Source organism: Nicotiana attenuata, chromosome 2 (assembly GCF_001879085.1).
Source record: "Nicotiana attenuata strain UT chromosome 2, NIATTr2, whole genome shotgun sequence".
NCBI classification, from domain to species: Eukaryota; Viridiplantae; Streptophyta; class Magnoliopsida; order Solanales; family Solanaceae; genus Nicotiana; species Nicotiana attenuata.
This window is the reverse complement of record NC_031990.1, coordinates 49,513,141-49,517,321: the sequence shown is the minus strand read 5'-3', so window position 1 is coordinate 49,517,321 and position 4,181 is coordinate 49,513,141.

Here is a 4,181-nt window from a genome sequence, read left to right as displayed (position 1 = left end):
AGGCGCCGCATCTGCTGTCCCCAATCCGCAGATGCGAAAATACCAGAAGCAGTAATATCAACTGTTGCAACAAAATTCCAACCTCTCCGATAACCATCTGAAATCACCCCGAGGCCCCCGGGACCTCAACCAAAGGCTCCAACATATCCCAATACCTTATACAAACTTGCTCCAATCATCAAAACACTTCAAACAACATCAAATCAACTAAAACACCTCGGATTCAAGCCTAAGTTTCTAAAATCTTCCTAATTACGCTTTTGATAAAAAAATCCAACCAAACCACGTCCGAATGACCTGAAATTTTGCACACACATCCCAAATGACATAACGAAGCTACTACTACTCTCGGAATTCCATTCCGACCCCTAGATCAAAATCTCGCCTATCAACCGAAAAATGCCAAAATCTCAATTTCGCCAATTCAAGCCTAAGCCTTCCACGGACTTCCAAAATGCATTCCGATCACGCTCGTAAGTCCCAAGCACCTAACGGAGTTAATCAAATCATAAAAAGTCCAATCCGGGGTCATATACTAACTAGTCAAAACTTGGTCAAACCTTTTTAATTTTAAGCTTCAAACTGAGAACTGTTTTTCCAAATTCATTCCGATTACCCTGAAAACCAAAACCAACAATTTACATAAGTCATAATACACTACACGGGGCAAGCCATGCCCGAGAGCTGACGATCAAAGTGCGAAAATCCTAAACGAATGGTCGGGTTGTTACAAAACATATACGAATTAACCACTTTAGAGATGTTTGCAACTTACTACTCCATCTTTAAAATCAGAAGATATTTATTTATGAAGGGATAATGGGCTAATTATTAATCTAGTAACTAAGCTGATTGGACTTGACATGTTGAAATTGTCCAAACCCAAATGTCGCTGAAACAAAATCTCTTACATAGGCCCACATTCTATCATAGAGGTTATCAATCTTAATTAGTTAATGCCCTTTTTTGGAAATCTTTCCTACTTCCCTTTTTCTTTTACATTTCTTAAAGAAATTTGCTCAAAAAATCACCAGGCAAAAGATTGGGCTTTAATGTCGAGCCCATAGCCCCAACCACTCAACGTCAGGCCAATACTCTAATTGTAATTGCATTACACTAATTTGATAAATTCATCACCGATTCTTATAACAATAATAAAAGATTAATTACAATAATTAAGTTCAAAATCTATTTAACTATAATAGATAATACAAGGCATTCGTACACAGAATTACATTAAAGTCCTAAAATGTATATCTTTCTACATGAGCTTACTTAAACTACAACTGTTTCAAACATTCTTGACACAATCTTTTGGCTTTGGGTTTAGAAGTTTGACCAATTAATGGTCAGATCCATGAACATCCGCCATATCTGTGGCAACAAATGACTTTTTCTGTTACACATTAACACAAAAAATCACTCGAACAATATATTATAGAGGTGCCAAACCTAAATTCATGCTTAATCAAAGAGATCTAGGAATAGAAGTTAACAGAAGCAAACCCTTATTTTCTCAATTTATCCTTAAGTCAACAAATACATTTAGAAAAAACTTGTATGAGCTTATTTGATTTAACAACAACCTTACATCAAGAGTAGAAATGGGGTGGGATAGTCACTTTTTAACATGGTATTTACTTTTATCCAGTGTTTTTAATGCTGAGCAAAAATAGCCACTACTCTCTTAAAATTAATACGAGAAGACATTTTTACCCTTTGCTGTGTAAATATTAAGGACATGGTGTCCATAACTCATAACAGAGACTGACCTCCGATAACTCATTGCAGAAATTCCAGCTCACAGTTGCCACTGGTGATCCGAATTAAAAAATTTTGCATACAAGAGAAAATGAAAGATTCTGCAAGTTACGAGAAGAAAGTTCGAGTAGAAATATTAAATTGGAAGAGCAAGTGCAGATCTGAAATTTTTTCTGTAATTTTCTTATGTATGAAACGAATCAAATTGGAAATGTTAGAAAGTGGTGAATTATATGAAACTGAAATTTTGATCGTATGCAATTATGGTGGTAGATGTATATGAAACTGAAATTTTGATCGTTTGCATTTAATTTATTTTGTGTTAAAATAAATTAAAAGTTAAGGACAATAGGTCCTGAACTTAGGCTAAGAAGCCCAAAAGTTAGGGACAGGCAGTCCTTAACTTACAGTTACAAGTTCAAAAGTTAAGGACAATAGGTCCTTAACTTTGAGTCCTTAACTTTGATTTCCAAGTTCAAAAGTTAAGGACAGACAGTCCTTAACTTACAGTTACACGTTCAAAAGTTAAGGACAAGCAGTACTTAACTTACAGTTACAAGTTCAAAAGTTAAGGACAATAGGTCCTTAATTTTGACTTACAAGTTCAAAGTTAAGGACGCTTGGTCTTGAAGTTTGAGTTCCAAGTTCAAAAGTTAAGGACATGTAGCCTTGGAGTCCTGAACTTAGAGTTCCAAGTTCAAAAGTTAAGGACATGTAGTCCTGAACTTAGAGTTACAGGTTAAAAAGTTAAGGACATGTAGTCTTGAAGTCCTGAACTTAGAGTTTCAAGTTCAAAAGTTAAGGACATGTAGTCCTGAAGTCCTGAAGTTAAGGACATGAGCAGAAGGTTATTTTCGTCGGGGCAGTTAAAGTTTATTAAACCAGTGGCTAAAGACTAAAGACATTTAAAACACTGGCTTTAAAATAAAGACAGGAGCTGTTAGTGGCTATTTGTGCACATCGTCCACATCAAGATAAGTAAACAAAATAACACATTAGCCCAATTAATGAGTCAACACAGCATGTGTATTCAATTAGAACTAGGAAAATGTGAATCAGATTTCAAACATAGAACAAAGATTGATAAATTTAATCCTACAAACGTCATAGCACAATGAAGCAGGCTTAAGCACAATATCAGTATGTTTATCCCGCATTTCCACATTCATAAGGGTTACAAGGAGAGAATCTCACATACCTTGTATGAAAGATAGTCAATAAATGCCAAGTAAAGGCTGAAAACTGGAGAAATAGATCAGCAAGCTCAAAAACAGCAACAATCAAACAGGTAAAACAACAATGAATAACCCTAGAACAAACTTCAAACTTCAGCCTAAAATCATTTCGAGAAGGATCAGAAATGAATGAAGAAATAACCAGAACTTCTTAGGGATTTCTAGGAACTCTATCTGTGTTTTCTGCTTAGAATGCAAGAGAAAGGAAAATGTAGCAGTGTTTTTGTGTGTTTTCAGAGAATTTTTTAGTTGAAATAGGCTAATGAATGTGTGTGAGTGGGTGGTGGTCTATATCTTATATAGAATGCATAAAGATCAGCATAAAAAAAGAATATTCTACCCTAAAATTTAGAATGTTAGATAGTACAATATTTTTTAACAGATTTCGTACATCTGTCTGTCCTTTTATCCAAATTCAGCATTTTCACACTAAAAGAGGGACATATGTCCAATACTAGAACCTTTTGATATTTTTCCCCATTTTAACTTTCCAATTAACCCATTTAAGGTTCTTGTTATTACCCTTTCACCCTCATAATTTTTAATTGGCATTCAAACCTCTAAACTTAAATAATTAAAGAAAACTCAGAGATAAAACCAAATAGAAATAATCGGAAACAGGAACACTCCATTAATTAAAACCTAATTAATCTACTGAGTTGACTAGAGTTGTTTTAATTAGCCTAAGCATATGTAATTAAACTAAACAATGCAATTAACTGAATAAACCTATTTTACTGAAATTAAACGAATCAATAAACAAACCAATCAAGATTAACACCTATATGACAATTCAAAAATGGAAAAAGAAACAAAGAGATATGAGGAGAAAGATATACTGATTTTGGCCGTGAACGTGACGGCGACGAACGATTCTTTAGCCTATGTTAATAGTATTATTCGTATTATGGATAGATTCGGAGCTCTTGGAGACCGAGTCGAGGGACGAGGACATCCCAGAGTAGGATTTCACGCTGTTAAGGTAAGTAATAGTTTTAACTCTGGCCTAGAGGGTATAAACCGGAGAATTTGATATCATGTGATTGTTTGGAGGTGAACCCACGCTAGGTGACGGGCGTGTGGGTGTATACCTCGAGGGATTGAGACTTGGTTCGTCCCGTGGGGCCTCATGGCCATCATCTGTGTTACGTAGTTACTTGTCGTTGAACTTGTGTGCCTTCATGT